At 43.5% G+C, this 11787-nt stretch overlaps 1 non-coding gene across 1 annotated transcript; it reads left to right on the top strand.

Moving 5' to 3' along the window:
• Nucleotides 1-867: 867 nt before the first annotated feature.
• Nucleotides 868-991, top strand: LOC121465059. Its single transcript, XR_005976611.1, has one exon. It is a non-coding gene; the product is annotated as a small nucleolar RNA SNORA67 (small nucleolar RNA).
• The last annotated feature ends 10796 nt before the right edge of the window (nucleotides 992-11787 follow it).

Genomic DNA, 11787 nt, shown 5'->3' with positions numbered 1-11787 from the left:
AGCTTTTATGATACCAGAAAATGCCATGCAAGAGTAGCAACCAACAGGCCTACCCAGCTATGATGCCTCTGAGTCCTATCAATGGCAGAATAACCCAAGAGGGAGGTAGTGGCATGCATACCTTGGGGGTAACCAACAGCTCTTGAATTATATAGACTTAAGGCCCGCTCAATGAGAGGGAAACCATGTCTAGTACTGGAGCTAGTGAAGTCATGGATCTTGGAGGAGAACCTACAATGACCACTTTACTAAACCAGCATAATCGCTGATGTGGGATTCCCCTCTATGCTCTATGTTTAATTAACATTGGTTAATAAAGAAGCTGCTTCGGACTATGACAGGGCAGAATATAGCCAGGTTGGAAGAGATATATAGAGTAGGCAGAGTCAAGGAGACACCATGTAGCTGCTGAAGGAGACAGACGCCGGAACCTGTGGTGATACACAGAAATGGGTTAATTTAAGATATAAGAGCTAGTTAATAAGAATCCTGAGCTAATAGGCAAAGCAATGTCTTAATTAATATAGTTTCTGTGTGATTATTCAGGTCTGGGTGACCGGGAAACCAAAGCACAGTCTGCATTTATACCTATAAGCAATCTAAACATTTGTCTTTATACCTACATATAAGTATCATCCTCATCTCTCATCAAGAAAACTTCTTTTCACAACAAAATGAGACCATTATAGAAAGCCACAAACAACTAAAATGCAGAGTAGTGGAGCCCAGTATCAATTGACACATCTATGAAACACTCCCATACCTAAGGCTCAGGGAACATTGTGGAAGAGGGGACAGAAGGGTTGAAAGGGTCAGAAGATAAAGAGAGACTGCTGTGAATTTGTCTCCTAGTAATGTCAGAAGCTAGTCCAAGGTGATTCCCTCTCCAAGGGGCTGACCAGTGCCCCTTTCAGGAACGTAGCAACTTGGAAGAAAATCTGGGGAACAAGGGTTGCTTGTTGCCTTTGCCTGCCTTTGGTTGCCTACATGTAAAATAATAATAATAATAATGTCAGAAGCTACACCCTTCCGTTCTTATCAGTGTGACTGCTTAAACACGAGCTGACCAAGGACAACAACAATAGACAGACTAACATGGAAGGTGAAAGCCCATGGGGCTTCAACCCTACACAAGAACGACAGACAACTAAGGAATGCTGAGAATGGGAGACACAGTCCTCTCCAGGGAAGAGCACTCCAACTGTTTATCCAGTACCAGATAGGCAGTCCTGCAAACATACATGCACGTAACACTATACAGAGTGAGCAGGTTGTAGTTCTCAATTCAGGAATGTGTGTGTCTGTACATATACATATATGTATATAAAAATTAGTGAAAAAGAAGCCATGAACTGAAAAGAAAGCAAAGAGGGTTATGGAAAGGTTTGGAGGGATGAAAAGGAAGAAAGAAATAATATAATTAAATTATAATTTCAAAAAGTAAATGATTAAAAATGAATAAAGCTAATTTAAGAAAAGAAATTAGTAGATGAAGTCAAAGCCCGTTAAAACACAGACAGATTGCTTCAATCTAAAGTTAATCTTTTACTATCCACAGTCTGTCTTTCCAGCATGTCTGATTTTCAAGGCACCCGGGAACTTTCTCTGTGGAGGGAGGGAAGAGGGCAGGGAAAGGGTTGGATTGAGCAGCACGAGTCCCAAGCTCACTGTGCATCAGTTTCCCAGAGGATCCTGCGTGGAGAAATCTTTATCATGTGACTGTGAGCAGAGGTCTGAGAACTGGCATTTCTATGAGCTGCCTGGGTGCTGGGAATCGAACCTCTGCAGGCACAGCGAAGGTTCTAAACCACGGAGACATTCCTTTAGCTGGGTCTGAATTTTTAGGAAAGCTGTTTCTTTTCTACTACTAGCTTTTATTGATTTTTAAATTTGATTTGTTTTGGTTGTTTTTACTATTTTGCTGAAGGTCTAATGCAGGGCTCCAGCATGCTGGGTAAGTTCTGTAGCTGTTCCCGACTTCGGTTGTTGCTGTTGCTGTTGCTGTTTTCGGCAAGCAGCAAACTTCTTTTGAATCCTGGATATAATCTTTAAATGCCTTTCCCAGAAAAGCATGTGTTTCTTGAGACAGAATTTCCCAAAAGTTACTTTGGTCTGCATTCTGACTTTGCCAGTTAGGAGGTGAGAACCCCCAGACAGTTGTTGAACCTCTCGGATCTTTATAGTCTACACCTTAAAAACCTACATCCTGGGGCTGGGGAGATAGTCCAGTCATTACAATGCTTGCTGCTTTAGTCTGTGAGCCTGAGTTTGAGCCACAGCACACACTTAAAAGCAAGGCATAGCAATACACATTTGCATCTTTGGCACTTGAGAGGAAGAGACTGGAGAATCCCTAGAGATCATTGGGTAGCCAGCCTCGCTGAGTCAATGAGTTCAAGGTTCATTGAGAGACATTAGCAGATAATAAGACTCTATTGCTAGAGACACATTTTGGTTCCTGGACATAAAGAACCCAATCTCAACTGCCCTGAAAACATTTTATCTGCTGGCTACCTTTCATGGCGCCAGAAGGTGTTATGCAGTCTGCTGGGGGTGGGAGAGCCATGAATATCTTACCCAGAGCTGGACCCTACATACCACAATACTAACCTACTGGGTGAGATCTGTTGGGGCAACAGTGACATTAGTATCATAGGAGTAACCAACCACTTTCTGCTTGACTATGAGGCCTGCTCTACAGGATGAAATGCGTGCCTTGAACTTAGAACAAAGTCTGTGGCTGAATGGGCATAGTTCCAAGGGTGGGGGAACCTACTGTTGTTGCTCTGTTAAATGTTCCTGTCACTAAGCTATCTTTTAAGTGTTTGTATGTATATACATAAATTAGTGCTGCTCTCGATGTATGTCAGAGAGGCCTCTTTTTGTAGTAGCGCAATTAATTCAGAGACCTGCAATCGGTCAAAGTGCTAAGAATAAATGACGATGAGTCCTCGTCCCTAAATAGGATGTTTACGTCAACCTTCCTTCCTCCAGAGGCTCAGGGACATCAAAGAAGAGGGGACAGAAAGAACACACGAGCTGTCAAGTGAGGAGGCGTGCTCTGAAGTGCTCTCTTCTGGAGGGGTATGGCTGTGGCACTCTTGAGCTCTCTCCAGCTGTGGCTATCTGCACACGCACGCACAATCAAGCAGTCAAAATCCAACCACGGGTTGGGGAGGAGCTCGTGGGGCTCCTCTCCGAGCTGAGGAGCTGTTGGCGGTTGGCTGCCACTGTGGGAGGGAGAGTCATTTTTCTTTTGGACTGTGGCCGTTAGTAGATTGCCCATGCTCCCGTGGATGGCCCCGCACCCAAGTGCCAATGAATTCTGCAAACCGAACACGGCTTACAAAAAAAAAAAAAAAAAAAAAAGAGGACATGAAGTTGGCAGGGAAACATAGATTTGGAGGTGGGTTAAGGGAAGGTGGAGAAGGAATTGGGGGTGAATATGATCAAACACACTGTATACACACAGAATTCTTATCAAATGATTACAAAATGTAAGAGTAAAATTAGTAATCAATATTAAGGTGGAAAGAAATCAAGGACATTACTCGATGTCAACTTCTGCCTTCTACATATGTCCACACACCACACAAAGGATACGTGTGCCACACACATATGCACAAATGTATGTGTGGAGGGAGACCTAGAAATAAAAAGAAGGTGCTGAGAACGGATCTCAGTTGGTAGAGTGTTTGCTTATCCTGTACCAATCCCTAGATTCCATCTGCAGTATTGCATACATCAGGTAGGGCAGTGCATACCTGAAATCTCAGTGCTTGAGGGGCAGTGGCAGGAGGAGCAGCACTTCAAGGTCATCCTCTGCTACACAGCAGCTATCTTGAAACTACAAACTAATAAGGACTGGGAAGATGGCTCAGTAGGTAAAGTCACTTGCTCATGTGCCATGGAGCCTTGGTTTGATCCCCATATTCACAAGACAGAAGGAGAGAACTGACCCTCAAAAGCTGCCCTGTGACTCCACATGGATACTGGCACTGTGGCACACAAATCCCCCCCCCCAAACACATGAAAAATAAAATAAAAAATAATAAAGTTATGGGAAAGAGTTGGTTCAGTGGATAGGAGTCTCCCTGTAAAAGCTAGAGAACTTGAATTCGGATTCCCAATACCCACATAAAAAGTGCCATGGCCACAATGATTGCAACTCCAGTCTTGGGGAACAGAGACAGGACAGCCCCTGAGACTTGCTAATCAAGCAGCCCAAATGGTAAACTTCAGGTTCAGTCAGATTCCCTGGTTCAAAAAATAAGGCCATGGCTGGGCATGGTGGTACCATGTGCTCTGGAGGCAGAGGCAGGTGGCTCTCTATGAGTTCAAAGTCAGCCTGGCCTATGTAGTGAGTTCTAGGCTAGCCAGGGCTATGTAGAGAGACCTTATCTAGAAAATAAACAAGGAAAAAAAATAACAAAATAAGTTTGAGAAAGAAGATGCCATATATATATATGCTTCTTGCCTCTGCACGTGTTCCCATAGGTGTGCGGTAGCACACTCATACACAATTTAATACTAATGAGAAGAAAGAAAATTAAAATAGAAAAGAATGAACCCTCTAGCTCACATGGTTGATGGACGCTTTAAATTGGATAATGTATTTAAATCATTATATTATCTGAGATAACATACATAAAGCCACGTGCAACCATTGCTTCATAAAACAGGCTCATAATATAGGTATGAATAATTTGCATTGGTATGGATTTTAAGGTCAATTTTGTTATATGTATATGTGTTTCTAATCTTGATTAAGGTATTGTGATTGTGTAGTTCATTTTAAGAGTATAATGTATAATTAGGAAATATAGGTTGTTAATGGATAATCATCAATAATAGTCAAGCTTGTAGTCATGTTAGTTAGATTCTCTAGATGTGCATAGATATATTTCAGACAGGCATTCTTCATATCTTTCAAAGACTACAGAACATGGCATTTAATGGTTTAATAACTTAGGGCTTTTTATGACTATGAGACACATCTGCTCCTGGCAGCACCAGCTACTTCAAGAGGAAGATGGGCATCGAAGAGGATCCTTATGGAGTTGGTTAGCCATTTGGGCAAGAAACTGCTCTTGCCTGGACTGATGCATAAACTGGACACAGAACCCACAGAAAGAGGACTGCTGAACTTGCCTAAAGGTGGGGATAGTCTTTCAGGGTTCCTGATTCATGAAAGAGTCTGCGAGACTTCTGCAGGACACAGAAGAAAGTGACTGAACTGTCTTTGGAATTTCCTGCTTCGTGGAGGTGTCTGCTGGATACTATGGGCCTGTAGGCCGAAGATGGATGCCCCAATGGTACAGAGGAACTTTGGGTGACTGTCCAGGCAGCGAGATGTCTCTGTCATTTCTAGAGTTTGGATTTCTTATTTGCTTAGGTAATAATATATCCTTCTGGAGTCTTTGATGGAGTTGAAGAATAGATGGTTATAGTTTTCCTTAGTTATGATAAAAGATAAAGTAGATATAAATATTGTAACTGTAATTCTTACTTGATAACTGTTTTGTTATATGTAATTTTACTATGATAAAGTTAAAGCCTTTCTTTTTTGTTTAAACAGAAAAAGGGGAAATGATGGAGGTGGGTCTTGTATCTTATCTGTTGGTTTCATTGGTTAACTAATAAAGAAACTGCTTGGCCCTCTGATAGGGTAGAATTTAGATAGGCGGAGTAGACAGAAAAGAATGCTGGGAGAAAGAAGCAGATTCAGGAGTCACCATGATTCTCCCATCCGACACAGCCGCAGGTTAAGATCTTCCCTGATAAGCCACCTCATGGGCTACACAGATTATTAGAAATGGGTTAGATCAATATGTAAGAGCTAGCCAATAAGGCTAGAACTAATGGGCCAGGCAGTGTTTAAAAGAATACAGTTTCCTTGTAATTATTTCGGGTATAAAGCTAGCCATGTGGGCGGCCGGGTGCCAGGAACGCAGCCCTGCTGCTCATATTACAACAGGCTCAAAATTAAAAAAATACTGAAACTGACATTTAAAACTGTCTCTTTTCCCCCCCTGCAAACCACCTTGAGAGGCCTTCCAAAGCCCTTCCTTTTTCCCTTAGCCTGCCTTGTTTGATGGAACTTCTGAATTCCTCCTAGCTCTTTCCTCATGACTCAGGTTCTTGTTTTGACCCCGAGTGACTGCACTGTCCACGAACCTAAGATGACCTAATGCGGGGCTTTCCTGATATCTAGCCTCTTGTCCCTCTGCCCACTAGCATGCCCACATCCTCTGGTCACATGCCCATAATAGCACTGAACACACTGAAGCAAAGGTAATTTATTCAGCTCCATGGCCTGGGACCCCCTTCTGCGGTTCCCAGGTGTCTTCTGCAGAGTAACATGGTCTGGGTTCTACATGGCTGTGTAACCGGCACTTGGCATTTTGTGTGTATTCATTCAGACATGGGCATGCGTCCCCAGCTGAATGCTAAAAGTGCTGATCTATTTTAGCTTTCCAAGACAGCCAAGGACAGAAACTGCATTCCTCCTTAGACCCGAGGATGAGTTTTAGTTTCCGCAAGGTCAGGAAAGTATCTCCTTTCTGGTGGGGTTTCTGCCCATTCTTTTCTCTTTGGGCCATGGACAGGGTTGTTCAGTTTTCTTTGACAGCAGGGTCATTTGAGCTAGGCAGCCTGTGTAAATGTACTTATCTACAACTTAGTATTGTGTGTGTGTGTGTGTGTGTGTGTGTGTGTGTTTGCAGATGTGTGCAGGAACATGTGGAAGCCAGATGTTGACATATGGGGTCTTCCCAAATCACTTAGTACTCTGTGTGTATGTGTTTGCAGATGTGTGCATGAACATGCAGAGGCCAGATGTTGACATACGGGGTCTTTCCAAATCACTTAGTACTGTGTGTGTGTTTGCAGATGTGTGCATGAATATGTAGAGGCCAGATGTTGACATACAGGGTCTTCCCAAATCATTTAGTACTGTGTGTGTGTTTGCAGATGTGTGCATGAACATGCGGAGGCCAGATGTTGACATATAGGGTCTTCCTAAATCATTTTCCACTTTATCTTTTGAGACAGATCCCCTTATTGAACTTGGAGCTTGTTGATTCAACTAGACCAGCTGGCCGTCAAGCCGCAGGGTCCTCTGCTCTGGGATTACAGCTGCATCACTACACCAGGCTTTTTGTTGTTGTTGTCATCATTCTTAATGTGGACTTTGGGGGATCGACTCTGGGTCCTCATTCTTGGGCATCAAGCACTTTTTAGCTGCTCAGAGTTTGTTTGTTTGTTGTTAAAGACAGGACCTACATAGCCCTGGCTGGCCTGGAACTCTCTATGTAGATCATGCTGGCCTCAACTCACAGAGAGGCACTTGCCCTTTCTTTACCAGTGCCGGGATTAAAATCATGTACCACCATAGCCAGGCCTCCTCAGTATCTGAACACTGAGGAAGTCATTTCAAGTACCTCTACACATGGGCCTTGTGTCTGTTCGGGGATAATTCTCAGCCTGATTGATTGTTCTAGTTCTTCTCTGTAGCTATGATTAAAAAAAAAATCCCTACTAGATGATATGGGATGCCCTTTTGTATGCTGTGACTATGTTTTATTACCCTTGGTTAATAAAGAAGCTGATTTGACCAATAGCCAGGCAGAATAGAGCCAGGCGGGAAATCCGAACAGAGATACAGAGGGAAAGAAGGTGGACTCAGTAGCCAAAGGAATAAGATACCAGAGCATTAATGGTAAACCACGGGGCATGTGGCAATACACAGATTATTAGAAATGGGTTAATTTATATATAGAGCTAGCCAGTGAAAAGCCTGAGCCATCGGCCAAACAGTTTGTAGTTAATATTAAGTCCCAGAATGGTTATTTGGGAACTGGTAGGTGTGAGAGAAACATCCAGTTACTACAAAAAACTACATAAAGGTAGAAGGTTGCCTTGGTTATTGTTCTATTGCTTTGAAGAGACATCGTGAACTCAGCAACTCTTATAAAAGAAAGTATTAAACTGGGAGCTTGGTTACAGTTTCAAAGGGTTGGGTCGTGATTGTCATATCGGGGAGCACATGATCATCATGCTGAGGAACATGGTGGCACACAGGCTGGCATGGTGCTGAGAAGTAGCCAAGAGCTACATCCTCATTCACTGGCAGCAAGTAGAGAGAGAGAGAGAGAGAGAGAGAGAGAGAGAGAGAGAGAGAGAGAGAGCAGGCCTGGGTAGGCCTTTGAACAAGGGCACTCCTAGTGACATAGCTCCTCCAACAAAGCCACAGCTCATAATCCTTTCCAGACATCTTATCAATTGTAGACCAAGCATGCAGATATGGGAGCCTATGGGGGCCAGCCTCACCCAAACCACCCCAAAGGGCGTATGTGGCTCACAATAACGCCTCCATCATTTTAGAGGCATTAAGGCAGGAACTTAAACCCCCAGGCACAGCACATCCATAGTCAACAGCACAACTAGAATAAAAGCATCTTTTCTTTGTCTTCAGCTATCTTTATCCTTTTTATATGGTCCAAGACCTCTGTCTAGGGAAACCACAGTGGGTTGAACCTCCAACATCAATTATCAATCAAGACAATTTCTCCTCAGACATGCCCATGGGCTAACCTGATCTAGATAATTCCTCTTTAAGACTCTCTTCCTAGGTGACTCTAGGTTATGCCAAGTTGACAGTTCAAACTCCGCAGCACACAGGCTGTATGTGTGTGGAAGGGGCACTTCCGGGATTTCTCTTGGGAAGGAACGTTGACATCCTCTGCTTTGATCCCACAGGCACTGCAGGAAGGGATGGCCTCTATGAAGCCTTCCTGAAGAATCAAGAGCATGCCTGAGTGACATATGGGCTTTTCCCCTTCCAGAGTATAGAGGTGTGCCGCTGCTCCATGTGCTGGAGACTGACAGCTCATATTTGTGTTTTGAACGGATGGAGGTACTATCTTGGGGAAGTTATGAAAATCCTAGGATGTGGTCCCTAGTTGGCAGGTATTTGTTACAAAGTGCTGTAGTTGACTATTTTTTTACTCTTTGGTCTTTGGGGGATACACCATTCAGCTCCCAAATAATCACATGGAGTCTCAGTCTTTCTTATGAATGCCTGGCCTTAGCTTGGCTTGTTTCTAACTAGCTTTTCTTAACTTAAATTGCCCCATCAATCTTTTGCCTCTGGACTTTTACCTTTCTGTATACCTTTCTTTACTTCTCACTACGTGGCTTGCTGTGTTGCTGGGTGGCCGGTCCCTGACATCCTCCTTTCCTTCCCTCTGTCCTCAGTCTCTCCTCCCCAGATTTCTCCTCCTACTTATTCTCTGTGCCTGCCGGCCCCATCTATCCTTTCTCCTTCCCTGTTATTGGCCATTCAGCTCTTTATTAGACCAATCAGGTGTTTTAGACAGGCAAGGTAACACAGTTTCACAGAGTTAAACAAATGCCACATCAAAGAATGCAGCACATCTTTACATCATTAAACAAATGTTCCACAGTATAAATGAATGTGACAATCTTCAACTAATATTCCACAACAGGGAAGTAAGGTTATGCTTAGACCCCTGGATATTGTCCTGCTCTCTGCTTCCTGTTGTACAGATATGTGAAGAGCTTTGGCCACAGGCTCCCTTTGCTATGAACTGGGCTGCCGCACCATGGCTTCTCTGCCAAGATCAACTAAACCCACTGAAACTGTGATTAGATATTTTGGTAACATCACGCAAGTGCATCTAATATTATTAGCTTTCCAGCGACTATTATTTTTTCAACTTTCATCCTTGTGGCCAGTCTAAAACTGCAACATGCCTTTATTATTATTATTATGGTATGAGCACGCAAGTCAACCCCAGTTGATGAATTTATATGTACAACTTTTACAGTGTTTCTGGGGAAAGTTTTTCTTTCTGATGTCAGGAGGGGGCATAAGGAGACATCTTCCTCTTCCTACCTGTAGATACATGTATGCATATGTGGACATGATTCTTACAGCTGTGGCAATCTTCTTGTGACTATGAGGGATAACTCTAAGGATAAGAGCCAACTGGCTGGAGATGGTGCACTGATTTTTTTTTTTGTTAACTTGACTCAAGCTACAGTCATCTGAGAAGAAGGAGTCTTGACTGTGGAATCACCTCCATCAATTGGCCCATAGGCAAGTCTGAGGCTTTGTTTAAAGACTGATGTTAGTAGACCTTGCCCACTGATTCCTGCCTTGAGTTCCTGCCCTGACTTCCTTTGATGGTAGACTAGATCCTGAGAGCTGTTAGCAGAGATAAACCCTTTCCTTCAAAGTTTTTGAGTGTGTATGAGTATGCGAATGCATGAGTGTGACTGTGTATATGTGTGTGTGAGTATGTATATATATATATGTGTGTGTGTGTGCATGTGTGTATGAGTGTGTGAATGTGTATACAAGTGTGTGAGAGTGTATGAGTATGAGTATGTGTCAGTGTGTGTCTTTGTGAATGTATAGAAGCGCGAGTGTGTGATTGTGTATATAAGTGTGTGAGAGTGTGTGTGTTTGTGTGTATGTTTGTGTGTGTGTTTCCAGAGCCAATTGGTTCTGACATAATGACTGAATTTATCCATTTATGAGTTTAGAGTATGATGGTATTAATGAGAGGTAGTAAAAAGGAAGAGATTCTAGGGGTCAGAGGAAGCGTGTCCCTGGGGGTGTATCTTGTCCTGTTCTAGGGTCAGAGGAAGCGTGTCCCTGTAGGTGTATCTTGTCCTGTCACCTTCTTGTAGCTCTCTTTCTTTCTTTCTTCTCCTTCCTTCCTTTCTTTCTTTTCCTTCCTTCCTTCCTTTCTTCCTTCCTCTTTCTTTCTTTCTTTCTTCTTCTTTCTTTCTTTCTTTCTTTCTCTCTCTCTCCCTTCCTCCCTTCCTTCCTTCCTTCCTTCCTTCCTTCCTTCTTCTATTTTCTGTCTCTAAGTGAGAACCCTTGCTACTGTACACCAATGCCTTGATGCTATACCCAAGAACATGCAGTCAAGTGATCATGGACTGAGCCAAACAATTCTTCCAACTCTGTCGTCAGAGTCAGGCATTTTGGCCACAGTGATAAGGAAGGTAACTAACATGCTTAATAAATTTGGGGGGCTCATGAATTGTTTGGGGGACTGCAAGGTCTGACATTAACCAAGCCTGGTGCCTGATGGGAAGAGGGTACCCGAGAATGATGGCACTTTGAGGTAAATAGGCAGGAAGTAGCTATGACCCTGTCCCATCACCATGGCCTTAGCTTCCGATCCACAGCTGGAAAAGAAGCAGAATGCTCATGGCGGGGCTGAACACGATGAGCCAGACCCCGGGGCTGGCTGCCAAGAGAAGATTGCGATTCAGGCTTAACAAAATGGGGATGAACAGATACTGACAGCCGCCTTAGCAGGAGAGTGGGCGGTATCTGGAGGGATAGGGCCTGAGGGCGGGTCTCCACTACTTGAATGGAAGGTAAGTCTAGAGTTAGAATAGGCTCCACAGAACTCTGACCACTGAAGCGTAGATGCCTGAACTCTGGCTAGGAAAGGCCTGGGTCCAGATCCCAGACTGGTGCCAACTATCACCTGTGATCAGAAGAAGGAAGCTGTGTTAAATGGTACATTTGCATGTAAATATGATGGGTACCTACATAGTAAGTTTTCTGTCTGCCTTTGTTTCTATCTGTGCTGGCTAGTTTATATCAGTTTGACACAAGCTAGAATTATCTGAAAGAAGGAAACCTTAATTGAGAAAACGCCTCCATAAAATCTGGCTGTAAGGCCTTTTCTTTATTAGTGATTGATGGCAAAGTGTACAGCCCATTGTGGGTGGTGCCAT

This window comes from Microtus oregoni, unplaced genomic scaffold (genome assembly GCF_018167655.1).
Source record: "Microtus oregoni isolate MIOR12 unplaced genomic scaffold, Mior012 000001F_ref0000356, whole genome shotgun sequence".
Lineage (NCBI taxonomy): Eukaryota > Metazoa > Chordata > Mammalia > Rodentia > Cricetidae > Microtus > Microtus oregoni.
The sequence above is the reverse complement of the archived record's forward strand: the minus strand, read 5'-3'. Positions and strand labels throughout refer to the sequence as shown.